The 27,743-nt window shown below is 45.4% G+C and overlaps 19 non-coding genes and 3 pseudogenes across 19 annotated transcripts; all 22 read left to right on the top strand.

The window, feature by feature from the left end:
* Positions 1-152: 152 nt before the first annotated feature.
* On the top strand, positions 153-343 carry LOC141200375 (U2 spliceosomal RNA). The gene has a single exon (XR_012272097.1). It is a non-coding gene; the product is annotated as a U2 spliceosomal RNA (small nuclear RNA).
* A 1,114-nt stretch (positions 344-1,457) lies between these two features.
* LOC141199988 (U2 spliceosomal RNA) lies at positions 1,458-1,648 on the top strand. Its single transcript, XR_012271725.1, has one exon. It is a non-coding gene; the product is annotated as a U2 spliceosomal RNA (small nuclear RNA).
* Positions 1,649-2,768: 1,120 nt separating this feature from the next.
* On the top strand, positions 2,769-2,959 carry LOC141199989 (U2 spliceosomal RNA). The gene has a single exon (XR_012271726.1). It is a non-coding gene; the product is annotated as a U2 spliceosomal RNA (small nuclear RNA).
* A 1,121-nt stretch (positions 2,960-4,080) lies between these two features.
* LOC141199990 (U2 spliceosomal RNA) lies at positions 4,081-4,271 on the top strand. Its single transcript, XR_012271727.1, has one exon. It is a non-coding gene; the product is annotated as a U2 spliceosomal RNA (small nuclear RNA).
* Positions 4,272-5,389: 1,118 nt separating this feature from the next.
* On the top strand, positions 5,390-5,580 carry LOC141199991 (U2 spliceosomal RNA). Its single transcript, XR_012271728.1, has one exon. It is a non-coding gene; the product is annotated as a U2 spliceosomal RNA (small nuclear RNA).
* Positions 5,581-6,701: 1,121 nt separating this feature from the next.
* On the top strand, positions 6,702-6,840 carry LOC141200966 (U2 spliceosomal RNA; annotated as a pseudogene).
* A 758-nt stretch (positions 6,841-7,598) lies between these two features.
* Positions 7,599-7,824, top strand: LOC141200904 (U2 spliceosomal RNA; annotated as a pseudogene).
* Positions 7,825-8,942: 1,118 nt separating this feature from the next.
* LOC141199993 (U2 spliceosomal RNA) lies at positions 8,943-9,133 on the top strand. The gene has a single exon (XR_012271730.1). It is a non-coding gene; the product is annotated as a U2 spliceosomal RNA (small nuclear RNA).
* Positions 9,134-10,252: 1,119 nt separating this feature from the next.
* LOC141199994 (U2 spliceosomal RNA) lies at positions 10,253-10,443 on the top strand. The gene has a single exon (XR_012271731.1). It is a non-coding gene; the product is annotated as a U2 spliceosomal RNA (small nuclear RNA).
* Positions 10,444-11,566: 1,123 nt separating this feature from the next.
* Positions 11,567-11,757, top strand: LOC141199995 (U2 spliceosomal RNA). The gene has a single exon (XR_012271732.1). It is a non-coding gene; the product is annotated as a U2 spliceosomal RNA (small nuclear RNA).
* A 1,122-nt stretch (positions 11,758-12,879) lies between these two features.
* On the top strand, positions 12,880-13,070 carry LOC141199996 (U2 spliceosomal RNA). Its single transcript, XR_012271733.1, has one exon. It is a non-coding gene; the product is annotated as a U2 spliceosomal RNA (small nuclear RNA).
* Positions 13,071-14,190: 1,120 nt separating this feature from the next.
* LOC141199997 (U2 spliceosomal RNA) lies at positions 14,191-14,381 on the top strand. The gene has a single exon (XR_012271734.1). It is a non-coding gene; the product is annotated as a U2 spliceosomal RNA (small nuclear RNA).
* A 1,120-nt stretch (positions 14,382-15,501) lies between these two features.
* Positions 15,502-15,692, top strand: LOC141199998 (U2 spliceosomal RNA). Its single transcript, XR_012271735.1, has one exon. It is a non-coding gene; the product is annotated as a U2 spliceosomal RNA (small nuclear RNA).
* Positions 15,693-16,813: 1,121 nt separating this feature from the next.
* LOC141199999 (U2 spliceosomal RNA) lies at positions 16,814-17,004 on the top strand. Its single transcript, XR_012271736.1, has one exon. It is a non-coding gene; the product is annotated as a U2 spliceosomal RNA (small nuclear RNA).
* Positions 17,005-18,124: 1,120 nt separating this feature from the next.
* On the top strand, positions 18,125-18,315 carry LOC141200459 (U2 spliceosomal RNA). Its single transcript, XR_012272179.1, has one exon. It is a non-coding gene; the product is annotated as a U2 spliceosomal RNA (small nuclear RNA).
* Positions 18,316-19,437: 1,122 nt separating this feature from the next.
* LOC141201052 (U2 spliceosomal RNA) lies at positions 19,438-19,529 on the top strand (annotated as a pseudogene).
* Positions 19,530-20,316: 787 nt separating this feature from the next.
* Positions 20,317-20,505, top strand: LOC141200844 (U2 spliceosomal RNA). The gene has a single exon (XR_012272550.1). It is a non-coding gene; the product is annotated as a U2 spliceosomal RNA (small nuclear RNA).
* Positions 20,506-21,626: 1,121 nt separating this feature from the next.
* Positions 21,627-21,817, top strand: LOC141200000 (U2 spliceosomal RNA). The gene has a single exon (XR_012271737.1). It is a non-coding gene; the product is annotated as a U2 spliceosomal RNA (small nuclear RNA).
* A 1,120-nt stretch (positions 21,818-22,937) lies between these two features.
* LOC141200001 (U2 spliceosomal RNA) lies at positions 22,938-23,128 on the top strand. Its single transcript, XR_012271738.1, has one exon. It is a non-coding gene; the product is annotated as a U2 spliceosomal RNA (small nuclear RNA).
* Positions 23,129-24,248: 1,120 nt separating this feature from the next.
* LOC141200003 (U2 spliceosomal RNA) lies at positions 24,249-24,439 on the top strand. Its single transcript, XR_012271739.1, has one exon. It is a non-coding gene; the product is annotated as a U2 spliceosomal RNA (small nuclear RNA).
* Positions 24,440-25,560: 1,121 nt separating this feature from the next.
* LOC141200615 (U2 spliceosomal RNA) lies at positions 25,561-25,751 on the top strand. The gene has a single exon (XR_012272331.1). It is a non-coding gene; the product is annotated as a U2 spliceosomal RNA (small nuclear RNA).
* Positions 25,752-26,872: 1,121 nt separating this feature from the next.
* LOC141200005 (U2 spliceosomal RNA) lies at positions 26,873-27,063 on the top strand. The gene has a single exon (XR_012271741.1). It is a non-coding gene; the product is annotated as a U2 spliceosomal RNA (small nuclear RNA).
* Positions 27,064-27,743: the final 680 nt, after the last annotated feature.

A 27,743-nucleotide genomic window follows, 5' to 3' on the forward strand; every position in this document is an offset into this window, starting at 1 on the left:
GGATTGCAGCAGCAGCAAGCCGAAAAGTGCAGGCATGTGAGGGATCTAGAGGTTGACAGCATGTCTTCTTAACGGGAGTCCAGGTGGCCATCTCCACAAATGGACTTTTCAGAATCCTTGGGTGGCACCGTAGTCGGAAACCAATTCTGGTTATCGCTTCTCGGCCTTTTGGCTAAGATCAAGTGTAGTATCTGTTCTTATCAGTTTAATATCTGATACGTCCCCTATCTGGGGACCATATATTAAATGGATTTTTAGAACAGGGAGATGGAAAAAGAGCTTGCTCTGTCCACTCCACGCGTTGACCTGGTATTGCAGTATCTCCAGGACCGGTGCACCCCTTCTTTAATGCAGTTTCTAAAATCAGAAAGAATTGAATTCAATGCTTTTTGTTCATTTTGCTTGTTTGTCGGATTTTGGGATGGACTCTTTGGCTTTGCTTTTCTTCTCCTCATTGGATTTTTCATGTTAAAAGTTGCAGAAGCCAGATGACAAGCTCATTTTGGTTCAACTTCAGCAACTGTGCATTGCATTGCCATGTAATGTAATGTAATGCAATGCTATCTATCTAGCTCTCCCTCTATACTTCCTTTTGGATAAACAGACATATTAGGCAAGCATTTTGGAGCTTTCACCTAAATAACTACAGGTGGTGAGATAAGCTGCACAATATAATTGACTTTTCAGTATATTGTTGCACACACACCATCTATTTAGCAAATGCCCTTGTTATCAACAGCAGCCATTTAAACTCACCTGAGCTAACAGGAATGTGAGCTGGTTACTCTGCTGCGCTTAAAATTTCTTTTTTGGTTTGCTACAATGCCTTTTCTGAAACGTTGTCTCCCTCTGCTGGAACACTGACTTCTTTCATTTAATGCCTGCAGACTATAAAAGAGAAACCAACCCAAAAAGTTTGGTTGATTAGTCTGTGGCATTCTTTTAAACTGTTGCTTATGGCGGTCTCTGTGAGCTTCTCAGTGACATTCAGCCATCCAGGTATCCCGCCTGCAGTAGACGGAATGTGGCAATGGAACGCTGGCTGCGCGTGTCATAATAGGCTCTGAGCCTTTATATACCTGCGCACAGCAGCAGCCACCTTCAGTCTGCTGCTGGACAGCCAGCAGCAGCAGGAGAGGTAATTAATCAGCAACCCTCCTTCTAAGGGTAGACAGCTGCTCGTTCCACCCCCCCCCCGCCTTAATTGGTTCTCCTCCCTTCCAACGGTGTTGAGGCGGGTGGGAACAGCCGGGGGTTGAGGGTACTGTGCTAAAAGAAGTGGAGTTATGCAGATCTAAAACGCGTGGATTGCAGCAGCAGCAAGCCGAAAAGTGCAGGCATGTGAGGGATCTAGAGGTTGACAGCATGTCTTCTTAACGGGAGTCCAGGTGGCCATCTCCACAAATGGACTTTTCAGAATCTTTGGGTGGCACCGTAGTCGGAAACCAATTCTGGTTATCGCTTCTCGGCCTTTTGGCTAAGATCAAGTGTAGTATCTGTTCTTATCAGTTTAATATCTGATACGTCCCCTATCTGGGGACCATATATTAAATGGATTTTTAGAACAGGGAGATGGAAAAAGAGCTTGCTCTGTCCACTCCACGCATTGACCTGGTATTGCAGTATCTCCAGGACCGGTGCACCCCTTCTTTAATGCAGTTTCTAAAATCAGAAAGAATTGAATTCAATGCTTTTTGTTCATTTTGCTTGTTTGTCGGATTTTGGGATGGACTCTTTGGCTTTGCTTTTCTTCTCCTCATTGGATTTTTCATGTTAAAAGTTGCAGAAGCCAGATGACAAGCTCATTTTGGTTCAACTTCAGCAACTGTGCATTGCATTGCCATGTAATGTAATGTAATGCAATGCTATCTATCTAGCTCTCCCTCTATACTTCCTTTTGGATAAACAGACATATTAGGCAAGCATTTTGGAGCTTTCACCTAAATAACTACAGGTGGTGAGATAAGCTGCACAATATAATTGACCTTTCAGTATATTGTTGCACACACACCATCTATTTAGCAAATGCCCTTGTTATCAACAGCAGCCTTTTAAACTCACCTGAGCTAACAGGTATGTGAGCTGGTTACTCTGCTGCGCTTAAAATTTCTTTTTTGGTTTGCTACAATGCCTTTTCTGAAACGTTGTCTCCCTCTGCTGGAACACTGACTTCTTTCATTTAATGCCTGCAGACTATAAAAGAGAAACCAACCCAAAAAGTTTGGTTGATTAGTCTGTGGCATTCTTTTAAACTGTTGCTTATGGCGGTCTCTGTGAGCTTCTCAGTGACATTCAGCCATCCAGGTATCCCGCCTGCAGTAGACGGAATGTGGCAATGGAACGCTGGCTGCGCGTGTCATAATAGGCTCTGAGCCTTTATATACCTGCGCACAGCAGCAGCCACCTTCAGTCTGCTGCTGGACAGCCAGCAGCAGCAGCAGCAGGAGAGGTAATTAATCAGCAACCCTCCTGCTAAGGGTAGACAGCTGCTCGTTCCACCCCCCCCCCGCCTTAATTGGTTCTCCTCCCTTCCAACGGTGTTGAGGCGGGTGGGAACAGCCGGGGGTTGAGGGTACTGTGCTAAAAGAGGTGGAGTTATGCAGATCTAAAACGCGTGGATTGCAGCAGCAGCAAGCCGAAAAGTGCAGGCATGTGAGGGATCTAGAGGTTGACAGCATGTCTTCTTAACGGGAGTCCAGGTGGCCATCTCCACAAATGGACTTTTCAGAATCCTTGGGTGGCACCGTAGTCGGAAACCAATTCTGGTTATCGCTTCTCGGCCTTTTGGCTAAGATCAAGTGTAGTATCTGTTCTTATCAGTTTAATATCTGATACGTCCCCTATCTGGGGACCATATATTAAATGGATTTTTAGAACAGGGAGATGGAAAAAGAGCTTGCTCTGTCCACTCCACGCATTGACCTGGTATTGCAGTATCTCCAGGACCGGTGCACCCCTTCTTTAATGCAGTTTCTAAAATCAGAAAGAATTGAATTCAATGCTTTTTGTTCATTTTGCTTGTTTGTCGGATTTTGGGATGGACTCTTTGGCTTTGCTTTTCTTCTCCTCATTGGATTTTTCATGTTAAAAGTTGCAGAAGCCAGATGACAAGCTCATTTTGGTTCAACTTCAGCAACTGTGCATTGCATTGCCATGTAATGTAATGTAATGCAATGCTATCTATCTAGCTCTCCCTCTATACTTCCTTTTGGATAAACAGACATATTAGGCAAGCATTTTGGAGCTTTCACCTAAATAACTACAGGTGGTGAGATAAGCTGCACAATATAATTGACCTTTCAGTATATTGTTGCACACACACCATCTATTTAGCAAATGCCCTTGTTATCAACAGCAGCCTTTTAAACTCACCTGAGCTAACAGGTATGTGAGCTGGTTACTCTGCTGCGCTTAAAATTTCTTTTTTGGTTTGCTACAATGCCTTTTCTGAAACGTTGTCTCCCTCTGCTGGAACACTGACTTCTTTCATTTAATGCCTGCAGACTATAAAAGAGAAACCAACCCAAAAAGTTTGGTTGATTAGTCTGTGGCATTCTTTTAAACTGTTGCTTATGGCGGTCTCTGTGAGCTTCTCAGTGACATTCAGCCATCCAGGTATCCCGCCTGCAGTAGACGGAATGTGGCAATGGAACGCTGGCTGCGCGTGTCATAATAGGCTCTGAGCCTTTATATACCTGCGCACAGCAGCAGCCACCTTCAGTCTGCTGCTGGACAGCCAGCAGCAGCAGCAGCAGGAGAGGTAATTAATCAGCAACCCTCCTGCTAAAGGTAGACAGCTGCTCGTTCCACCCCCCCCCCCGCCTTAATTGGTTCTCCTCCCTTCCAACGGTGTTGAGGCGGGTGGGAACAGCCGGGGGTTGAGGGTACTGTGCTAAAAGAGGTGGAGTTATGCAGATCTAAAACGCGTGGATTGCAGCAGCAGCAAGCCGAAAAGTGCAGGCATGTGAGGGATCTAGAGGTTGACAGCATGTCTTCTTAACGGGAGTCCAGGTGGCCATCTCCACAAATGGACTTTTCAGAATCCTTGGGTGGCACCGTAGTCGGAAACCAATTCTGGTTATCGCTTCTCGGCCTTTTGGCTAAGATCAAGTGTAGTATCTGTTCTTATCAGTTTAATATCTGATACGTCCCCTATCTGGGGACCATATATTAAATGGATTTTTAGAACAGGGAGATGGAAAAAGAGCTTGCTCTGTCCACTCCACGCATTGACCTGGTATTGCAGTATCTCCAGGACCGGTGCACCCCTTCTTTAATGCAGTTTCTAAAATCAGAAAGAATTGAATTCAATGCTTTTTGTTCATTTTGCTTGTTTGTCGGATTTTGGGATGGACTCTTTGGCTTTGCTTTTCTTCTCCTCATTGGATTTTTCATGTTAAAAGTTGCAGAAGCCAGATGACAAGCTCATTTTGGTTCAACTTCAGCAACTGTGCATTGCATTGCCATGTAATGTAATGTAATGCAATGCTATCTATCTAGCTCTCCCTCTATACTTCCTTTTGGATAAACAGACATATTAGGCAAGCATTTTGGAGCTTTCACCTAAATAACTACAGGTGGTGAGATAAGCTGCACAATATAATTGACCTTTCAGTATATTGTTGCACACACACCATCTATTTAGCAAATGCCCTTGTTATCAACAGCAGCCTTTTAAACTCACCTGAGCTAACAGGTATGTGAGCTGGTTACTCTGCTGCGCTTAAAATTTCTTTTTTGGTTTGCTACAATGCCTTTTCTGAAATGTTGTCTCCCTCTGCTGGAACACTGACTTCTTTCATTTAATGCCTGCAGACTATAAAAGAGAAACCAACCCAAAAAGTTTGGTTGATTAGTCTGTGGCATTCTTTTAAACTGTTGCTTATGGCGGTCTCTGTGAGCTTCTCAGTGACATTCAGCCATCCAGGTATCCCGCCTGCAGTAGACGGAATGTGGCAATGGAACGCTGGCTGCGCGTGTCATAATAGGCTCTGAGCCTTTATATACCTGCGCAAAGCGGCAGCCACCTTCAGTCTGCTGCTGGACAGCCAGCAGCAGCAGCAGGAGAGGTAATTAATCAGCAACCCTCCTGCTAAGGGTAGACAGCTGCTCGTTCCACCCCCCCCCCCGCCTTAATTGGTTCTCCTCCCTTCCAACGGTGTTGAGGCGGGTGGGAACAGCCGGGGGTTGAGGGTACTGTGCTAAAAGAGGTGGAGTTATGCAGATCTAAAACGCGTGGATTGCAGCAGCAGCAAGCCGAAAAGTGCAGGCATGTGAGGGATCTAGAGGTTGACAGCATGTCTTCTTAACGGGAGTCCAGGTGGCCATCTCCACAAATGGACTTTTCAGAATCCTTGGGTGGCACCGTAGTCGGAAACCAATTCTGGTTATCGCTTCTCGGCCTTTTGGCTAAGATCAAGTGTAGTATCTGTTCTTATCAGTTTAATATCTGATACGTCCCCTATCTGGGGACCATATATTAAATGGATTTTTAGAACAGGGAGATGGAAAAAGAGCTTGCTCTGTCCACTCCACGCATTGACCTGGTATTGCAGTATCTCCAGGACCGGTGCACCCCTTCTTTAATGCAGTTTCTAAAATCAGAAAGAATTGAATTCAATGCTTTTTGTTCATTTTGCTTGTTTGTCGGATTTTGGGATGGACTCTTTGGCTTTGCTTTTCTTCTCCTCATTGGATTTTTCATGTTAAAAGTTGCAGAAGCCAGATGACAAGCTCATTTTGGTTCAACTTCAGCAACTGTGCATTGCATTGCCATGTAATGTAATGTAATGCAATGCTATCTATCTAGCTCTCCCTCTATACTTCCTTTTGGATAAACAGACATATTAGGCAAGCATTTTGGAGCTTTCACCTAAATAACTACAGGTGGTGAGATAAGCTGCACAATATAATTGACCTTTCAGTATATTGTTGCACACACACCATCTATTTAGCAAATGCCCTTGTTATCAACAGCAGCCTTTTAAACTCACCTGAGCTAACAGGTATGTGAGCTGGTTACTCTGCTGCGCTTAAAATTTCTTTTTTGGTTTGCTACAATGCCTTTTCTGAAACGTTGTCTCCCTCTGCTGGAACACTGACTTCTTTCATTTAATGCCTGCAGACTATAAAAGAGAAACCAACCCAAAAAGTTTGGTTGATTAGTCTGTGGCATTCTTTTAAACTGTTGCTTATGGCGGTCTCTGTGAGCTTCTCAGTGACATTCAGCCATCCAGGTATCCCGCCTGCAGTAGTCGGAATGTGGCAATGGAACGCTGGCTGCGCGTGTCATAATAGGCTCTGAGCCTTTATATACCTGCGCACAGCAGCAGCCACCTTCAGTCTGCTGCTGGACAGCCAGCAGCAGCAGCAGCAGGAGAGGTAATTAATCAGCAACCCTCCTGCTAAGGGTAGACAGCTGCTCGTTCCACCCCCCCCCCCGCCTTAATTGGTTCTCCTCCCTTCCAACGGTGTTGAGGCGGGTGGGAACAGCCGGGGGTTGAGGGTACTGTGCTAAAAGAGGTGGAGTTATGCAGATCTAAAACGCGTGGATTGCAGCAGCAGCAAGCCGAAAAGTGCAGGCATGTGAGGGATCTAGAGGTTGACAGCATGTCTTCTTAACGGGAGTCCAGGTGGCCATCTCCACAAATGGACTTTTCAGAATCCTTGGGTGGCACCGTAGTCGGAAACCAATTCTGGTTATCGCTTCTCGGCCTTTTGGCTAAGATCAAGTGTAGTATCTGTTCTTATCAGTTCTCGGCCTTTTGGTTAAGATCAAGTGTAGTATCTTTTGAAAAGGCGGTTTTGGATGTTGGCCGCCCTAGTAGATTGATACATTATGCACACTGGGGTTTAGGCGCTTGTTAGTACGCCAGGTGGCTAATATAGTCATCTGGTGGAAAGCATGGCCCCCCAGGATCGACGCCATTGGGCCGGGGAAGATCGAAAGCCCGAAGTGTGAAGTGCCCCAGGAGTGGTGACCCTGGGGTGCCTTAACTCACTGGGATTGGGAACCCCACTTGAGTTTATGGCACATTTGCACAAGCACTTCAAATTTTCTTTCTTCGCACACACCCTTATTCCGGGCCTTCTGGCCTTAGGATGGGGAATTTTTCAATTCCCGGTCGAAGGTCCGGGCAGTATTATACTGTGAAACCTTCACTATTTATTTAATTTCTTTGTCACTGTGTGTCCACTTATTCACGTGTGTCACGTCCTACTAGGATTTTGTCGGGATGCGGTTCCCTTACGGGTTCCTCTCTTGGCAGGTCTAGGGGGGGAGTGTGTGGCCATCAGGTTCCGCTCCCCCCTGAACCCCCCTGGCTCTCCTCTTTCGGGAGGAGAGCGTTGTTGGCTCCCCTCTTCCGGGAGGGGAGCACAGTCTTTGGCTCCCAGTGCCTTGCTCGGGTGAGAACTCGGGCAGGTGCTGGGGGTAAGATTGGGTCGCCTCTGGCTTCGGCTGGAGGTGGCTTTTTGTCCCTGTTCCTCGCTGTGGCCTTTTGGCTCGGAGGGACGGGGAATGGTTTGGGGGACCCTTCTCCTTTTGGAGAGGGTTTCAAGAAGACCAGCATCCTAGTGCACTTTTTTTGTGGCACTTGTCACTTTTTTAAGCGCACTCAGGTTTTGTACACGAATTCGGGCTAAAAAAAAAAAAAAAAAAAAAAAAAAAAATCTGTTCTTATCAGTTTAATATCTGATACGTCCCCTATCTGGGGACCATATATTAAATGGATTTTTAGAACAGGGAGATGGAAAAAGAGCTTGCTCTGTCCACTCCACGCATTGACCTGGTATTGCAGTATCTCCAGGACCGGTGCACCCCTTCTTTAATGCAGTTTCTAAAATCAGAAAGAATTGAATTCAATGCTTTTTGTTCATTTTGCTTGTTTGTCGGATTTTGGGATGGACTCTTTGGCTTTGCTTTTCTTCTCCTCATTGGATTTTTCATGTTAAAAGTTGCAGAAGCCAGATGACAAGCTCATTTTGGTTCAACTTCAGCAACTGTGCATTGCATTGCCATGTAATGTAATGTAATGCAATGCTATCTATCTAGCTCTCCCTCTATACTTCCTTTTGGATAAACAGACATATTAGGCAAGCATTTTGGAGCTTTCACCTAAATAACTACAGGTGGTGAGATAAGCTGCACAATATAATTGACCTTTCAGTATATTGTTGCACACACACCATCTATTTAGCAAATGCCCTTGTTATCAACAGCAGCCTTTTAAACTCACCTGAGCTAACAGGTATGTGAGCTGGTTACTCTGCTGCGCTTAAAATTTCTTTTTTGGTTTGCTACAATGCCTTTTCTGAAACGTTGTCTCCCTCTGCTGGAACACTGACTTCTTTCATTTAATGCCTGCAGACTATAAAAGAGAAACCAACCCAAAAAGTTTGGTTGATTAGTCTGTGGCATTCTTTTAAACTGTTGCTTATGGCGGTCTCTGTGAGCTTCTCAGTGACATTCAGCCATCCAGGTATCCCGCCTGCAGTAGACGGAATGTGGCAATGGAACGCTGGCTGCGCGTGTCATAATAGGCTCTGAGCCTTTATATACCTGCGCACAGCGGCAGCCACCTTCAGTCTGCTGCTGGACAGCCAGCAGCAGCAGCAGGAGAGGTAATTAATCAGCAACCCTCCTGCTAAGGGTAGACAGCTGCTCGTTCCACCCCCCCCCCCGCCTTAATTGGTTCTCCTCCCTTCCAACGGTGTTGAGGCGGGTGGGAACAGCCGGGGGTTGAGGGTACTGTGCTAAAAGAGGTGGAGTTATGCAGATCTAAAACGCGTGGATTGCAGCAGCAGCAAGCCGAAAAGTGCAGGCATGTGAGGGATCTAGAGGTTGACAGCATGTCTTCTTAACGGGAGTCCAGGTGGCCATCTCCACAAATGGACTTTTCAGAATCCTTGGGTGGCACCGTAGTCGGAAACCAATTCTGGTTATCGCTTCTCGGCCTTTTGGCTAAGATCAAGTGTAGTATCTGTTCTTATCAGTTTAATATCTGATACGTCCCCTATCTGGGGACCATATATTAAATGGATTTTTAGAACAGGGAGATGGAAAAAGAGCTTGCTCTGTCCACTCCACGCATTGACCTGGTATTGCAGTATCTCCAGGACCGGTGCACCCCTTCTTTAATGCAGTTTCTAAAATCAGAAAGAATTGAATTCAATGCTTTTTGTTCATTTTGCTTGTTTGTCGGATTTTGGGATGGACTCTTTGGCTTTGCTTTTCTTCTCCTCATTGGATTTTTCATGTTAAAAGTTGCAGAAGCCAGATGACAAGCTCATTTTGGTTCAACTTCAGCAACTGTGCATTGCATTGCCATGTAATGTAATGTAATGCAATGCTATCTATCTAGCTCTCCCTCTATACTTCCTTTTGGATAAACAGACATATTAGGCAAGCATTTTGGAGCTTTCACCTAAATAACTACAGGTGGTGAGATAAGCTGCACAATATAATTGACCTTTCAGTATATTGTTGCACACACACCATCTATTTAGCAAATGCCCTTGTTATCAACAGCAGCCTTTTAAACTCACCTGAGCTAACAGGTATGTGAGCTGGTTACTCTGCTGCGCTTAAAATTTCTTTTTTGGTTTGCTACAATGCCTTTTCTGAAACGTTGTCTCCCTCTGCTGGAACACTGACTTCTTTCATTTAATGCCTGCAGACTATAAAAGAGAAACCAACCCAAAAAGTTTGGTTGATTAGTCTGTGGCATTCTTTTAAACTGTTGCTTATGGCGGTCTCTGTGAGCTTCTCAGTGACATTCAGCCATCCAGGTATCCCGCCTGCAGTAGACGGAATGTGGCAATGGAACGCTGGCTGCGCGTGTCATAATAGGCTCTGAGCCTTTATATACTTGCGCACAGCAGCAGCCACCTTCAGTCTGCTGCTGGACAGCCAGCAGCAGCAGCAGCAGGAGAGGTAATTAATCAGCAACCCTCCTGCTAAGGGTAGACAGCTGCTCGTTCCACCCCCCCCCGCCTTAATTGGTTCTCCTCCCTTCCAACGGTGTTGAGGCGGGTGGGAACAGCCGGGGGTTGAGGGTACTGTGCTAAAAGAGGTGGAGTTATGCAGATCTAAAACGCGTGGATTGCAGCAGCAGCAAGCCGAAAAGTGCAGGCATGTGAGGGATCTAGAGGTTGACAGCATGTCTTCTTAACGGGAGTCCAGGTGGCCATCTCCACAAATGGACTTTTCAGAATCCTTGGGTGGCACCGTAGTCGGAAACCAATTCTGGTTATCGCTTCTCGGCCTTTTGGCTAAGATCAAGTGTAGTATCTGTTCTTATCAGTTTAATATCTGATACGTCCCCTATCTGGGGACCATATATTAAATGGATTTTTAGAACAGGGAGATGGAAAAAGAGCTTGCTCTGTCCACTCCACGCATTGACCTGGTATTGCAGTATCTCCAGGACCGGTGCACCCCTTCTTTAATGCAGTTTCTAAAATCAGAAAGAATTGAATTCAATGCTTTTTGTTCATTTTGCTTGTTTGTCGGATTTTGGGATGGACTCTTTGGCTTTGCTTTTCTTCTCCTCATTGGATTTTTCATGTTAAAAGTTGCAGAAGCCAGATGACAAGCTCATTTTGGTTCAACTTCAGCAACTGTGCATTGCATTGCCATGTAATGTAATGTAATGCAATGCTATCTATCTAGCTCTCCCTCTATACTTCCTTTTGGATAAACAGACATATTAGGCAAGCATTTTGGAGCTTTCACCTAAATAACTACAGGTGGTGAGATAAGCTGCACAATATAATTGACCTTTCAGTATATTGTTGCACACACACCATCTATTTAGCAAATGCCCTTGTTATCAACAGCAGCCTTTTAAACTCACCTGAGCTAACAGGTATGTGAGCTGGTTACTCTGCTGCGCTTAAAATTTCTTTTTTGGTTTGCTACAATGCCTTTTCTGAAACGTTGTCTCCCTCTGCTGGAACACTGACTTCTTTCATTTAATGCCTGCAGACTATAAAAGAGAAACCAACCCAAAAAGTTTGGTTGATTAGTCTGTGGCATTCTTTTAAACTGTTGCTTATGGCGGTCTCTGTGAGCTTCTCAGTGACATTCAGCCATCCAGGTATCCCGCCTGCAGTAGACGGAATGTGGCAATGGAACGCTGGCTGCGCGTGTCATAATAGGCTCTGAGCCTTTATATACCTGCGCACAGCAGCAGCCACCTTCAGTCTGCTGCTGGACAGCCAGCAGCAGCAGCAGCAGGAGAGGTAATTAATCAGCAACCCTCCTGCTAAGGGTAGACAGCTGCTCGTTCCACCCCCCCCCCCCCGCCTTAATTGGTTCTCCTCCCTTCCAACGGTGTTGAGGCGGGTGGGAACAGCCGGGGGTTGAGGGTACTGTGCTAAAAGAGGTGGAGTTATGCAGATCTAAAACGCGTGGATTGCAGCAGCAGCAAGCCGAAAAGTGCAGGCATGTGAGGGATCTAGAGGTTGACAGCATGTCTTCTTAACGGGAGTCCAGGTGGCCATCTCCACAAATGGACTTTTCAGAATCCTTGGGTGGCACCGTAGTCGGAAACCAATTCTGGTTATCGCTTCTCGGCCTTTTGGCTAAGATCAAGTGTAGTATCTGTTCTTATCAGTTTAATATCTGATACGTCCCCTATCTGGGGACCATATATTAAATGGATTTTTAGAACAGGGAGATGGAAAAAGAGCTTGCTCTGTCCACTCCACGCATTGACCTGGTATTGCAGTATCTCCAGGACCGGTGCACCCCTTCTTTAATGCAGTTTCTAAAATCAGAAAGAATTGAATTCAATGCTTTTTGTTCATTTTGCTTGTTTGTCGGATTTTGGGATGGACTCTTTGGCTTTGCTTTTCTTCTCCTCATTGGATTTTTCATGTTAAAAGTTGCAGAAGCCAGATGACAAGCTCATTTTGGTTCAACTTCAGCAACTGTGCATTGCATTGCCATGTAATGTAATGTAATGCAATGCTATATATCTAGCTCTCCCTCTATACTTCCTTTTGGATAAACAGACATATTAGGCAAGCATTTTGGAGCTTTCACCTAAATAACTACAGGTGGTGAGATAAGCTGCACAATATAATTGACCTTTCAGTATATTGTTGCACACACACCATCTATTTAGCAAATGCCCTTGTTATCAACAGCAGCCTTTTAAACTCACCTGAGCTAACAGGTATGTGAGCTGGTTACTCTGCTGCGCTTAAAATTTCTTTTTTGGTTTGCTACAATGCCTTTTCTGAAACGTTGTCTCCCTCTGCTGGAACACTGACTTCTTTCATTTAATGCCTGCAGACTATAAAAGAGAAACCAACCCAAAAAGTTTGGTTGATTAGTCTGTGGCATTCTTTTAAACTGTTGCTTATGGCGGTCTCTGTGAGCTTCTCAGTGACATTCAGCCATCCAGGTATCCCGCCTGCAGTAGACGGAATGTGGCAATGGAACGCTGGCTGCGCGTGTCATAATAGGCTCTGAGCCTTTATATACCTGCGCACACCAGCAGCCACCTTCAGTCTGCTGCTGGACAGCCAGCAGCAGCAGCAGCAGGAGAGGTAATTAATCAGCAACCCTCCTGCTAAGGGTAGACAGCTGCTCGTTCCACCCCCCCCCCCCGCCTTAATTGGTTCTCCTCCCTTCCAACGGTGTTGAGGCGGGTGGGAACAGCCGGGGGTTGAGGGTACTGTGCTAAAAGAGGTGGAGTTATGCAGATCTAATACGCGTGGATTGCAGCAGCAGCAAGCCGAAAAGTGCAGGCATGTGAGGGATCTAGAGGTTGACAGCATGTCTTCTTAACGGGAGTCCAGGTGGCCATCTCCACAAATGGACTTTTCAGAATCCTTGGGTGGCACCGTAGTCGGAAACCAATTCTGGTTATCGCTTCTCGGCCTTTTGGCTAAGATCAAGTGTAGTATCTGTTCTTATCAGTTTAATATCTGATACGTCCCCTATCTGGGGACCATATATTAAATGGATTTTTAGAACAGGGAGATGGAAAAAGAGCTTGCTCTGTCCACTCCACGCATTGACCTGGTATTGCAGTATCTCCAGGACCGGTGCACCCCTTCTTTAATGCAGTTTCTAAAATCAGAAAGAATTGAATTCAATGCTTTTTGTTCATTTTGCTTGTTTGTCGGATTTTGGGATGGACTCTTTGGCTTTGCTTTTCTTCTCCTCATTGGATTTTTCATGTTAAAAGTTGCAGAAGCCAGATGACAAGCTCATTTTGGTTCAACTTCAGCAACTGTGCATTGCATTGCCATGTAATGTAATGTAATGCAATGCTATCTATCTAGCTCTCCCTCTATACTTCCTTTTGGATAAACAGACATATTAGGCAAGCATTTTGGAGCTTTCACCTAAATAACTACAGGTGGTGAGATAAGCTGCACAATATAATTGACCTTCAGTATATTGTTGCACACACACCATCTATTTAGCAAATGCCCTTGTTATCAACAGCAGCCTTTTAAACTCACCTGAGCTAACAGGTATGTGAGCTGGTTACTCTGCTGCGCTTAAAATTTCTTTTTTGGTTTGCTACAATGCCTTTTCTGAAACGTTGTCTCCCTCTGCTGGAACACTGACTTCTTTCATTTAATGCCTGCAGACTATAAAAGAGAAACCAACCCAAAAAGTTTGGTTGATTAGTCTGTGGCATTATTTTAAACTGTTGCTTATGGCGGTCTCTGTGAGCTTCTCAGTGACATTCAGCCATCCAGGTATCCCGCCTGCAGTAGACGGAATGTGGCAATGGAACGCTGGCTGCGCGTGTCATAATAGGCTCTGAGCCTTTATATACCTGCGCACAGCAGCAGCCACCTTCAGTCTGCTGCTGGACAGCCAGCAGCAGCAGCAGCAGGAGAGGTAATTAATCAGCAACCCTCCTGCTAAGGGTAGACAGCTGCTCGTTCCACCCCCCCCCCCGCCTTAATTGGTTCTCCTCCCTTCCAACGGTGTTGAGGCGGGTGGGAACAGCCGGGGGTTGAGGGTACTGTGCTAAAAGAGGTGGAGTTATGCAGATCTAAAACGCGTGGATTGCAGCAGCAGCAAGCCGAAAAGTGCAGGCATGTGAGGGATCTAGAGGTTGACAGCATGTCTTCTTAACGGGAGTCCAGGTGGCCATCTCCACAAATGGACTTTTCAGAATCCTTGGGTGGCACCGTAGTCGGAAACCAATTCTGGTTATCGCTTCTCGGCCTTTTGGCTAAGATCAAGTGTAGTATCTGTTCTTATCAGTTTAATATCTGATACGTCCCCTATCTGGGGACCATATATTAAATGGATTTTTAGAACAGGGAGATGGAAAAAGAGCTTGCTCTGTCCACTCCACGCATTGACCTGGTATTGCAGTATCTCCAGGACCGGTGCACCCCTTCTTTAATGCAGTTTCTAAAATCAGAAAGAATTGAATTCAATGCTTTTTGTTCATTTTGCTTGTTTGTCGGATTTTGGGATGGACTCTTTGGCTTTGCTTTTCTTCTCCTCATTGGATTTTTCATGTTAAAAGTTGCAGAAGCCAGATGACAAGCTCATTTTGGTTCAACTTCAGCAACTGTGCATTGCATTGCCATGTAATGTAATGTAATGCAATGCTATCTATCTAGCTCTCCCTCTATACTTCCTTTTGGATAAACAGACATATTAGGCAAGCATTTTGGAGCTTTCACCTAAATAACTACAGGTGGTGAGATAAGCTGCACAATATAATTGACCTTTCAGTATATTGTTGCACACACACCATCTATTTAGCAAATGCCCTTGTTATCAACAGCAGCCTTTTAAACTCACCTGAGCTAACAGGTATGTGAGCTGGTTACTCTGCTGCGCTTAAAATTTCTTTTTTGGTTTGCTACAATGCCTTTTCTGAAACGTTGTCTCCCTCTGCTGGAACACTGACTTCTTTCATTTAATGCCTGCAGACTATAAAAGAGAAACCAACCCAAAAAGTTTGGTTGAATAGTCTGTGGCATTCTTTTAAACTGTTGCTTATGGCGGTCTCTGTGAGCTTCTCAGTGACATTCAGCCATCCAGGTATCCCGCCTGCAGTAGACGGAATGTGGCAATGGAACGCTGGCTGCGCGTGTCATAATAGGCTCTGAGCCTTTATATACCTGCGCACAGCAGCAGCCTCCTTCAGTCTGCTGCTGGACAGCCAGCAGCAGCAGCAGCAGGAGAGGTAATTAATCAGCAACCCTCCTGCTAAGGGTAGACAGCTGCTCGTTCCACCCCCCCCCCGCCTTAATTGGTTCTCCTCCCTTCCAACGGTGTTGAGGCGGGTGGGAACAGCCGGGGGTTGAGGGTACTGTGCTAAAAGAGGTGGAGTTATGCAGATCTAAAACGCGTGGATTGCAGCAGCAGCAAGCCGAAAAGTGCAGGCATGTGAGGGATCTAGAGGTTGACAGCATGTCTTCTTAACGGGAGTCCAGGTGGCCATCTCCACAAATGGACTTTTCAGAATCCTTGGGTGGCACCGTAGTCGGAAACCAATTCTGGTTATCGCTTCTCGGCCTTTTGGCTAAGATCAAGTGTAGTATCTGTTCTTATCAGTTTAATATCTGATACGTCCCCTATCTGGGGACCATATATTAAATGGATTTTTAGAACAGGGAGATGGAAAAAGAGCTTGCTCTGTCCACTCCACGCATTGACCTGGTATTGCAGTATCTCCAGGACCGGTGCACCCCTTCTTTAATGCAGTTTCTAAAATCAGAAAGAATTGAATTCAATGCTTTTTGTTCATTTTGCTTGTTTGTCGGATTTTGGGATGGACTCTTTGGCTTTGCTTTTCTTCTCCTCATTGGATTTTTCATGTTAAAAGTTGCAGAAGCCAGATGACAAGCTCATTTTGGTTCAACTTCAGCAACTGTGCATTGCATTGCCATGTAATGTAATGTAATGCAATGCTATCTATCTAGCTCTCCCTCTATACTTCCTTTTGGATAAACAGACATATTAGGCAAGCATTTTGGAGCTTTCACCTAAATAACTACAGGTGGTGAGATAAGCTGCACAATATAATTGACCTTTCAGTATATTGTTGCACACACACCATCTATTTAGCAAATGCCCTTGTTATCAACAGCAGCCTTTTAAACTCACCTGAGCTAACAGGTATGTGAGCTGGTTACTCTGCTGCGCTTAAAATTTCTTTTTTGGTTTGCTACAATGCCTTTTCTGAAACGTTGTCTCCCTCTGCTGGAACACTGACTTCTTTCATTTAATGCCTGCAGACTATAAAAGAGAAACCAACCCAAAAAGTTTGGTTGATTAGTCTGTGGCATTCTTTTAAACTGTTGCTTATGGCGGTCTCTGTGAGCTTCTCAGTGACATTCAGCCATCCAGGTATCCCGCCTGCAGTAGACGGAATGTGGCAATGGAACGCTGGCTGCGCGTGTCATAATAGGCTCTGAGCCTTTATATACCTGCGCACAGCAGCAGCCACCTTCAGTCTGCTGCTGGACAGCCAGCAGCAGCAGCAGCAGGAGAGGTAATTAATCAGCAACCCTCCTGCTAAGGGTAGACAGCTGCTCGTTCCACCCCCCCCCCCGCCTTAATTGGTTCTCCCCCCTTCCAACGGTGTTGAGGCGGGTGGGAACAGCCAGGGGTTGAGGGTACTGTGCTAAAAGTGGTGGAGTTATGCAGATCTAAAACGCGTGGATTGCAGCAGCAGCAAGCCGAAAAGTGCAGGCATGTGAGGGATCTAGAGGTTGACAGCATGTCTTCTTAACGGGAGTCCAGGTGGCCATCTCCACAAATGGACTTTTCAGAATCCTTGGGTGGCACCGTAGTCGGAAACCAATTCTGGTTATCGCTTCTCGGCCTTTTGGCTAAGATCAAGTGTAGTATCTGTTCTTATCAGTTTAATATCTGATACGTCCCCTATCTGGGGACCATATATTAAATGGATTTTTAGAACAGGGAGATGGAAAAAGAGCTTGCTCTGTCCACTCCACGCATTGACCTGGTATTGCAGTATCTCCAGGACCGGTGCACCCCTTCTTTAATGCAGTTTCTAAAATCAGAAAGAATTGAATTCAATGCTTTTTGTTCATTTTGCTTGTTTGTCGGATTTTGGGATGGACTCTTTGGCTTTGCTTTTCTTCTCCTCATTGGATTTTTCATGTTAAAAGTTGCAGAAGCCAGATGACAAGCTCATTTTGGTTCAACTTCAGCAACTGTGCATTGCATTGCCATGTAATGTAATGTAATGCAATGCTATCTATCTAGCTCTCCCTCTATACTTCCTTTTGGATAAACAGACATATTAGGCAAGCATTTTGGAGCTTTCACCTAAATAACTACAGGTGGTGAGATAAGCTGCACAATATAATTGACCTTTCAGTATATTGTTGCACACACACCATCTATTTAGCAAATGCCCTTGTTATCAACAGCAGCCTTTTAAACTCACCTGAGCTAACAGGTATGTGAGCTGGTTACTCTGCTGCGCTTAAAATTTCTTTTTTGGTTTGCTACAATGCCTTTTCTGAAACGTTGTCTCCCTCTGCTGGAACACTGACTTCTTTCATTTAATGCCTGCAGACTATAAAAGAGAAACCAACCCAAAAAGTTTGGTTGATTAGTCTGTGGCATTCTTTTAAACTGTTGCTTATGGCGGTCTCTGTGAGCTTCTCAGTGACATTCAGCCATCCAGGTATCCCGCCTGCAGTAGACGGAATGTGGCAATGGAACGCTGGCTGCGCGTGTCATAATAGGCTCTGAGCCTTTATATACCTGCGCACAGCAGCAGCCACCTTCAGTCTGCTGCTGGACAGCCAGCAGCAGCAGCAGCAGGAGAGGTAATTAATCAGCAACCCTCCTGCTAAGGGTAGACAGCTGCTCGTTCCACCCCCCCCCCGCCTTAATTGGTTCTCCTCCCTTCCAACGGTGTTGAGGCGGGTGGGAACAGCCGGGGGTTGAGGGTACTGTGCTAAAAGAGGTGGAGTTATGCAGATCTAAAACGCGTGGATTGCAGCAGCAGCAAGCCGAAAAGTGCAGGCATGTGAGGGATCTAGAGGTTGACAGCATGTCTTCTTAACGGGAGTCCAGGTGGCCATCTCCACAAATGGACTTTTCAGAATCCTTGGGTGGCACCGTAGTCGGAAACCAATTCTGGTTATCGCTTCTCGGCCTTTTGGCTAAGATCAAGTGTAGTATCTGTTCTTATCAGTTTAATATCTGATACGTCCCCTATCTGGGGACCATATATTAAATGGATTTTTAGAACAGGGAGATGGAAAAAGAGCTTGCTCTGTCCACTCCACGCATTGACCTGGTATTGCAGTATCTCTAGGACCGGTGCACCCCTTCTTTAATGCAGTTTCTAAAATCAGAAAGAATTGAATTCAATGCTTTTTGTTCATTTTGCTTGTTTGTCGGATTTTGGGATGGACTCTTTGGCTTTGCTTTTCTTCTCCTCATTGGATTTTTCATGTTAAAAGTTGCAGAAGCCAGATGACAAGCTCATTTTGGTTCAACTTCAGCAACTGTGCATTGCATTGCCATGTAATGTAATGTAATGCAATGCTATCTATCTAGCTCTCCCTCTATACTTCCTTTTGGATAAACAGACATATTAGGCAAGCATTTTGGAGCTTTCACCTAAATAACTACAGGTGGTGAGATAAGCTGCACAATATAATTGACCTTTCAGTATATTGTTGCACACACATCATCTATTTAGCAAATGCCCTTGTTATCAACAGCAGCCTTTTAAACTCACCTGAGCTAACAGGTATGTGAGCTGGTTACTCTGCTGCGCTTAAAATTTCTTTTTTGGTTTGCTACAATGCCTTTTCTGAAACGTTGTCTCCCTCTGCTGGAACACTGACTTCTTTCATTTAATGCCTGCAGACTATAAAAGAGAAACCAACCCAAAAAGTTTGGTTGATTAGTCTGTGGCATTCTTTTAAACTGTTGCTTATGGCGGTCTCTGTGAGCTTCTCAGTGACATTCAGCCATCCAGGTATCCCGCCTGCAGTAGACGGAATGTGGCAATGGAACGCTGGCTGCGCGTGTCATAATAGGCTCTGAGCCTTTATATACCTGCGCACAGCAGCAGCCACCTTCAGTCTGCTGCTGGACAGCCAGCAGCAGCAGCAGCAGCAGGAGAGGTAATTAATCAGCAACCCTCCTGCTAAGGGTAGACAGCTGCTCGTTCCACCCCCCCCCGCCTTAATTGGTTCTCCTCCCTTCCAACGGTGTTGAGGCGGGTGGGAACAGCCGGGGGTTGAGGGTACTGTGCTAAAAGAGGTGGAGTTATGCAGATCTAAAACGCGTGGATTGCAGCAGCAGCAAGCCGAAAAGTGCAGGCATGTGAGGGATCTAGAGGTTGACAGCATGTCTTCTTAACGGGAGTCCAGGTGGCCATCTCCACAAATGGACTTTTCAGAATCCTTGGGTGGCACCGTAGTCGGAAACCAATTCTGGTTATCGCTTCTCGGCCTTTTGGCTAAGATCAAGTGTAGTATCTTTCGAAAAGGCGGTTTTGGATGTTGGCCGCCCTAGTAGATTGATACATTATGCACACTGGGGTTTAGGCGCTTGTTAGTACGCCAGGTGGCTAATATAGTCATCTGGTGGAAAGCATGGCCCCCCAGGATCGACGCCATTGGGCCGGGGAAGATCGAAAGCCCGAAGTGTGAAGTGCCCCAGGAGTGGTGACCCTGGGGTGCCTTAACTCACTGGGATTGGGAACCCCACTTGAGTTTATGGCACATTTGCACAAGCACTTCAAATTTTCTTTCTTCGCACACACCCTTATTCCGGGCCTTCTGGCCTTAGGATGGGGAATTTTTCAATTCCCGGTCGAAGGTCCGGGCAGTATTATACTGTGAAACCTTCACTATTTATTTAATTTCTTTGTCACTGTGTGTCCACTTATTCACGTGTGTCACGTCCTACTAGGATTTTGTCGGGATGCGGTTCCCTTACGGGTTCCTCTCTTGGCAGGTCTAGGGGGGGAGTGTGTGGCCATCAGGTTCCGCTCCCCCCTGAACCCCCCTGGCTCTCCTCTTTCGGGAGGAGAGCGTTGTTGGCTCCCCTCTTCCGGGAGGGGAGCACAGTCTTTGGCTCCCAGTGCCTTGCTCGGGTGAGAACTCGGGCAGGTGCTGGGGGTAAGATTGGGTCGCCTCTGGCTTCGGCTGGAGGTGGCTGTTTGTCCCTGTTCCTCGCTGTGGCCTTTTGGCTCGGAGGGACAGGGAATGGTTTGGGGGACCCTTCTCCTTTTGGAGAGGGTTTCAAGAAGACCAGCATCCTAGTGCACTTTTTTTGTGGCACTTGTCACTTTTTTAAGCGCACTCGGGTTTTGTACACGATTTCGGGCTTTCGATAAAAAAAAAAAAAAATCTGTTCTTATCAGTTTAATATCTGATACGTCCCCTATCTGGGGACCATATATTAAATGGATTTTTAGAACAGGGAGATGGAAAAAGAGCTTGCTCTGTCCACTCCACGCATTGACCTGGTATTGCAGTATCTCCAGGACCGGTGCACCCCTTCTTTAATGCAGTTTCTAAAATCAGAAAGAATTGAATTCAATGCTTTTTGTTCATTTTGCTTGTTTGTCGGATTTTGGGATGGACTCTTTGGCTTTGCTTTTCTTCTCCTCATTGGATTTTTCATGTTAAAAGTTGCAGAAGCCAGATGACAAGCTCATTTTGGTTCAACTTCAGCAACTGTGCATTGCATTGCCATGTAATGTAATGTAATGCAATGCTATCTATCTAGCTCTCCCTCTATACTTCCTTTTGGATAAACAGACATATTAGGCAAGCATTTTGGAGCTTTCACCTAAATAACTACAGGTGGTGAGATAAGCTGCACAATATAATTGACCTTTCAGTATATTGTTGCACACACACCATCTATTTAGCAAATGCCCTTGTTATCAACAGCAGCCTTTTAAACTCACCTGAGCTAACAGGTATGTGAGCTGGTTACTCTGCTGCGCTTAAAATTTCTTTTTTGGTTTGCTACAATGCCTTTTCTGAAACGTTGTCTCCCTCTGCTGGAACACTGACTTCTTTCATTTAATGCCTGCAGACTATAAAAGAGAAACCAACCCAAAAAGTTTGGTTGATTAGTCTGTGGCATTCTTTTAAACTGTTGCTTATGGCGGTCTCTGTGAGCTTCTCAGTGACATTCAGCCATCCAGGTATCCCGCCTGCAGTAGACGGAATGTGGCAATGGAACGCTGGCTGCGCGTGTCATAATAGGCTCTGAGCCTTTATATACCTGCGCACAGCAGCAGCCACCTTCAGTCTGCTGCTGGACAGCCAGCAGCAGCAGCAGCAGGAGAGGTAATTAATCAGCAACCCTCCTGCTAAGGGTAGACAGCTGCTCGTTCCACCCCCCCCCCCGCCTTAATTGGTTCTCCTCCCTTCCAACGGTGTTGAGGCGGGTGGGAACAGCCGGGGGTTGAGGGTACTGTGCTAAAAGAGGTGGAGTTATGCAGATCTAAAACGCGTGGATTGCAGCAGCAGCAAGCCGAAAAGTGCAGGCATGTGAGGGATCTAGAGGTTGACAGCATGTCTTCTTAACGGGAGTCCAGGTGGCCATCTCCACAAATGGACTTTTCAGAATCCTTGGGTGGCACCGTAGTCGGAAACCAATTCTGGTTATCGCTTCTCGGCCTTTTGGCTAAGATCAAGTGTAGTATCTGTTCTTATCAGTTTAATATCTGATACGTCCCCTATCTGGGGACCATATATTAAATGGATTTTTAGAACAGGGAGATGGAAAAAGAGCTTGCTCTGTCCACTCCACGCATTGACCTGGTATTGCAGTATCTCCAGGACCGGTGCACCCCTTCTTTAATGCAGTTTCTAAAATCAGAAAGAATTGAATTCATTGCTTTTTGTTCATTTTGCTTGTTTGTCGGATTTTGGGATGGACTCTTTGGCTTTGCTTTTCTTCTCCTCATTGGATTTTTCATGTTAAAAGTTGCAGAAGCCAGATGACAAGCTCATTTTGGTTCAACTTCAGCAACTGTGCATTGCATTGCCATGTAATGTAATGTAATGCAATGCTATCTATCTAGCTCTCCCTCTATACTTCCTTTTGGATAAACAGACATATTAGGCAAGCATTTTGGAGCTTTCACTTAAATAACTACAGGTGGTGAGATAAGCTGCACAATATAATTGACCTTTCAGTATATTGTTGCACACACACCATCTATTTAGCAAATGCCCTTGTTATCAACAGCAGCCTTTTAAACTCACCTGAGCTAACAGGTATGTGAGCTGGTTACTCTGCTGCGCTTAAAATTTCTTTTTTGGTTTGCTACAATGCCTTTTCTGAAACGTTGTCTCCCTCTGCTGGAACACTGACTTCTTTCATTTAATGCCTGCAGACTATAAAAGAGAAACCAACCCAAAAAGTTTGGTTGATTAGTCTGTGGCATTCTTTTAAACTGTTGCTTATGGCAGTCTCTGTGAGCTTCTCAGTGACATTCAGCCATCCAGGTATCCCGCCTGCAGTAGACGGAATGTGGCAATGGAACGCTGGCTGCGCGTGTCATAATAGGCTCTGAGCCTTTATATACCTGCGCACAGCAGCAGCCACCTTCAGTCTGCTGCTGGACAGCCAGCAGCAGCAGCAGCAGGAGAGGTAATTAATCAGCAACCCTCCTGCTAAGGGTAGACAGCTGCTCGTTCCACCCCCCCCCCGCCTTAATTGGTTCTCCTCCCTTCCAACGGTGTTGAGGCGGGTGGGAACAGCCGGGGGTTGAGGGTACTGTGCTAAAAGAGGTGGAGTTATGCAGATCTAAAACGCGTGGATTGCAGCAGCAGCAAGCCGAAAAGTGCAGGCATGTGAGGGATCTAGAGGTTGACAGCATGTCTTCTTAACGGGAGTCCAGGTGGCCATCTCCACAAATGGACTTTTCAGAATCCTTGGGTGGCACCGTAGTCGGAAACCAATTCTGGTTATCGCTTCTCGGCCTTTTGGCTAAGATCAAGTGTAGTATCTGTTCTTATCAGTTTAATATCTGATACGTCCCCTATCTGGGGACCATATATTAAATGGATTTTTAGAACAGGGAGATGGAAAAAGAGCTTGCTCTGTCCACTCCACGCATTGACCTGGTATTGCAGTATCTCCAGGACCGGTGCACCCCTTCTTTAATGCAGTTTCTAAAATCAGAAAGAATTGAATTCAATGCTTTTTGTTCATTTTGCTTGTTTGTCGGATTTTGGGATGGACTCTTTGGCTTTGCTTTTCTTCTCCTCATTGGATTTTTCATGTTAAAAGTTGCAGAAGCCAGATGACAAGCTCATTTTGGTTCAACTTCAGCAACTGTGCATTGCATTGCCATGTAATGTAATGTAATGCAATGCTATCTATCTAGCTCTCCCTCTATACTTCCTTTTGGATAAACAGACATATTAGGCAAGCATTTTGGAGCTTTCACCTAAATAACTACAGGTGGTGAGATAAGCTGCACAATATAATTGACCTTTCAGTATATTGTTGCACACACACCATCTATTTAGCAAATGCCCTTGTTATCAACAGCAGCCTTTTAAACTCACCTGAGCTAACAGGTATGTGAGCTGGTTACTATGCTGCGCTTAAAATTTCTTTTTTGGTTTGCTACAATGCCTTTTCTGAAACGTTGTCTCCCTCTGCTGGAACACTGACTTCTTTCATTTAATGCCTGCAGACTATAAAAGAGAAACCAACCCAAAAAGTTTGGTTGATTAGTCTGTGGCATTCTTTTAAACTGTTGCTTATGGCGGTCTCTGTGAGCTTCTCAGTGACATTCAGCCATCCAGGTATCCCGCCTGCAGTAGACGGAATGTGGCAATGGAACGCTGGCTGCGCGTGTCATAATAGGCTCTGAGCCTTTATATACCTGCGCACAGCAGCAGCCACCTTCAGTCTGCTGCTGGACAGCCAGCAGCAGCAGCAGCAGGAGAGGTAATTAATCAGCAACCCTCCTGCTAAGGGTAGACAGCTGCTCGTTCCACCCCCCCCCCGCCTTAATTGGTTCTCCTCCCTTCCAACGGTGTTGAGGCGGGTGGGAACAGCCGGGGGTTGAGGGTACTGTGCTAAAAGAGGTGGAGTTATGCAGATCTAAAACGCGTGGATTGCAGCAGCAGCAAGCCGAAAAGTGCAGGCATGTGAGGGATCTAGAGGTTGACAGCATGTCTTCTTAACGGGAGTCCAGGTGGCCATCTCCACAAATGGACTTTTCAGAATCCTTGGGTGGCACCGTAGTCGGAAACCAATTCTGGTTATCGCTTCTCGGCCTTTTGGCTAAGATCAAGTGTAGTATCTGTTCTTATCAGTTTAATATCTGATACGTCCCCTATCTGGGGACCATATATTAAATGGATTTTTAGAACAGGGAGATGGAAAAAGAGCTTGCTCTGTCCACTCCACGCATTGACCTGGTATTGCAGTATCTCCAGGACCGGTGCACCCCTTCTTTAATGCAGTTTCTAAAATCAGAAAGAATTGAATTCAATGCTTTTTGTTCATTTTGCTTGTTTGTCGGATTTTGGGATGGACTCCTTGGCTTTGCTTTTCTTCTCCTCATTGGATTTTTCATGTTAAAAGTTGCAGAAGCCAGATGACAAGCTCATTTTGGTTCAACTTCAGCAACTGTGCATTGCATTGCCATGTAATGTAATGTAATGCAATGCTATCTATCTAGCTCTCCCTCTATACTTCCTTTTGGATAAACAGACATATTAGGCAAGCATTTTGGAGCTTTCACCTAAATAACTACAGGTGGTGAGATAAGCTGCACAATATAATTGACCTTTCAGTATATTGTTGCACACACACCATCTATTTAGCAAATGCCCTTGTTATCAACAGCAGCCTTTTAAACTCACCTGAGCTAACAGGTATGTAAGCTGGTTACTCTGCTGCGCTTAAAATTTCTTTTTTGGTTTGCTACAATGCCTTTTCTGAAACGTTGTCTCCCTCTGCTGGAACACTGACTTCTTTCATTTAATGCCTGCAGACTATAAAAGAGAAACCAACCCAAAAAGTTTGGTTGATTAGTCTGTGGCATTCTTTTAAACTGTTGCTTATGGCGGTCTCTGTGAGCTTCTCAGTGACATTCAGCCATCCAGGTATCCCGCCTGCAGTAGACGGAATGTGGCAATGGAACGCTGGCTGCGCGTGTCATAATAGGCTCTGAGCCTTTATATACCTGCGCACAGCAGCAGCCACCTTCAGTCTGCTGCTGGACAGCCAGCAGCAGCAGCAGCAGAAGAGGTAATTAATCAGCAACCCTCCTGCTAAGGGTAGACAGCTGCTCGTTCCACCCCCCCCCCCGCCTTAATTGGTTCTCCTCCCTTCCAACGGTGTTGAGGCGGGTGGGAACAGCCGGGGGTTGAGGGTACTGTGCTAAAAGAGGTGGAGTTATGCAGATCTAAAACGCGTGGATTGCAGCAGCAGCAAGCCGAAAAGTGCAGGCATGTGAGGGATCTAGAGGTTGACAGCATGTCTTCTTAATGGGAGTCCAGGTGGCCATCTCCACAAATGGACTTTTCAGAATCCTTGGGTGGCACCGTAGTCGGAAACCAATTCTGGTTATCGCTTCTCGGCCTTTTAGCTAAGATCAAGTGTAGTATCTGTTCTTATCAGTTTAATATCTGATACGTCCCCTATCTGGGGACCATATATTAAATGGATTTTTAGAACAGGGAGATGGAAAAAGAGCTTGCTCTGTCCACTCCACGCATTGACCTGGTATTGCAGTATCTCCAGGACCGGTGCACCCCTTCTTTAATGCAGTTTCTAAAATCAGAAAGAATTGAATTCAATGCTTTTTGTTCATTTTGCTTGTTTGTCGGATTTTGGGATGGACTCTTTGGCTTTGCTTTTCTTCTCCTCATTGGATTTTTCATGTTAAAAGTTGCAGAAGCCAGATGACAAGCTCATTTTGGTTCAACTTCAGCAACTGTGCATTGCATTGCCATGTAATGTAATGTAATGCAATGCTATCTATCTAGCTCTCCCTCTATACTTCCTTTTGGATAAACAGACATATTAGGCAAGCATTTTGGAGCTTTCACCTAAATAACTACAGGTGGTGAGATAAGCTGCACAATATAATTGACCTTTCAGTATATTGTTGCACACACACCATCTATTTAGCAAATGCCCTTGTTATCAACAGCAGCCTTTTAAACTCACCTGAGCTAACAGGTATGTGAGCTGGTTACTCTGCTGCGCTTAAAATTTCTTTTTTGGTTTGCTACAATGCCTTTTCTGAAACGTTGTCTCCCTCTGCTGGAACACTGACTTCTTTCATTTAATGCCTGCAGACTATAAAAGAGAAACCAACCCAAAAAGTTTGGTTGATTAGTCTGTGGCATTCTTTTAAACTGTTGCTTATGGCGGTCTCTGTGAGCTTCTCAGTGACATTCAGCCATCCAGGTATCCCGCCTGCAGTAGACGGAATGTGGCAATGGAACGCTGGCTGCGCGTGTCATAATAGGCTCTGAGCCTTTATATACCTGCGCACAGCAGCAGCCACCTTCAGTCTGCTGCTGGACAGCCAGCAGCAGCAGCAGCAGGAGAGGTAATTAATCAGCAACCCTCCTGCTAAGGGTAGACAGCTGCTCGTTCCACCCCCCCCCCCGCCTTAATTGGTTCTCCTCCCTTCCAACGGTGTTGAGGCGGGTGGGAACAGCCGGGGGTTGAGGGTACTGTGCTAAAAGAGGTGGAGTTATGCAGATCTAAAACGCGTGGATTGCAGCAGCAGCAAGCCGAAAAGTGCAGGCATGTGAGGGATCTAGAGGTTGACAGCATGTCTTCTTAACGGGAGTCCAGGTGGCCATCTCCACAAATGGACTTTTCAGAATCCTTGGGTGGCACCGTAGTCGGAAACCAATTCTGGTTATCGCTTCTCGGCCTTTTGGCTAAGATCAAGTGTAGTATCTGTTCTTATCAGTTTAATATCTGATACGTCCCCTATCTGGGGACCATATATTAAATGGATTTTTAGAACAGGGAGATGGAAAAAGAGCTTGCTCTGTCCACTCCACGCATTGACCTGGTATTGCAGTATCTCCAGGACCGGTGCACCCCTTCTTTAATGCAGTTTCTAAAATCAGAAAGAATTGAATTCAATGCTTTTTGTTCATTTTGCTTGTTTGTCGGATTTTGGGATGGACTCTTTGGCTTTGCTTTTCTTCTCCTCATTGGATTTTTCATGTTAAAAGTTGCAGAAGCCAGATGACAAGCTCATTTTGGTTCAACTTCAGCAACTGTGCATTGCATTGCCATGTAATGTAATGTAATGCAATGCTATCTATCTAGCTCTCCCTCTATACTTCCTTTTGGATAAACAGACATATTAGGCAAGCATTTTGGAGCTTTCACCTAAATAACTACAGGTGGTGAGATAAGCTGCACAATATAATTGACCTTTCAGTATATTGTTGCACACACACCATCTATTTAGCAAATGCCCTTGTTATCAACAGCAGCCTTTTAAACTCACCTGAGCTAACAGGTATGTGAGCTGGTTACTCTGCTGCGCTTAAAATTTCTTTTTTGGTTTGCTACAATGCCTTTTCTGAAACGTTGTCTCCCTCTGCTGGAACACTGACTTCTTTCATTTAATGCCTGCAGACTATAAAAGAGAAACCAACCCAAAAAGTTTGGTTGATTAGTCTGTGGCATTCTTTTAAACTGTTGCTTATGGCGGTCTCTGTGAGCTTCTCAGTGACATTCAGCCATCCAGGTATCCCGCCTGCAGTAGACGGAA

The sequence above is a fragment of the Phyllobates terribilis genome, unplaced genomic scaffold, assembly GCF_046119375.1.
Source record: "Phyllobates terribilis strain yellow unplaced genomic scaffold, ASM4611937v1 Scaffold_108__1_contigs__length_5656254, whole genome shotgun sequence".
Taxonomy (NCBI): domain Eukaryota; kingdom Metazoa; phylum Chordata; class Amphibia; order Anura; family Dendrobatidae; genus Phyllobates; species Phyllobates terribilis.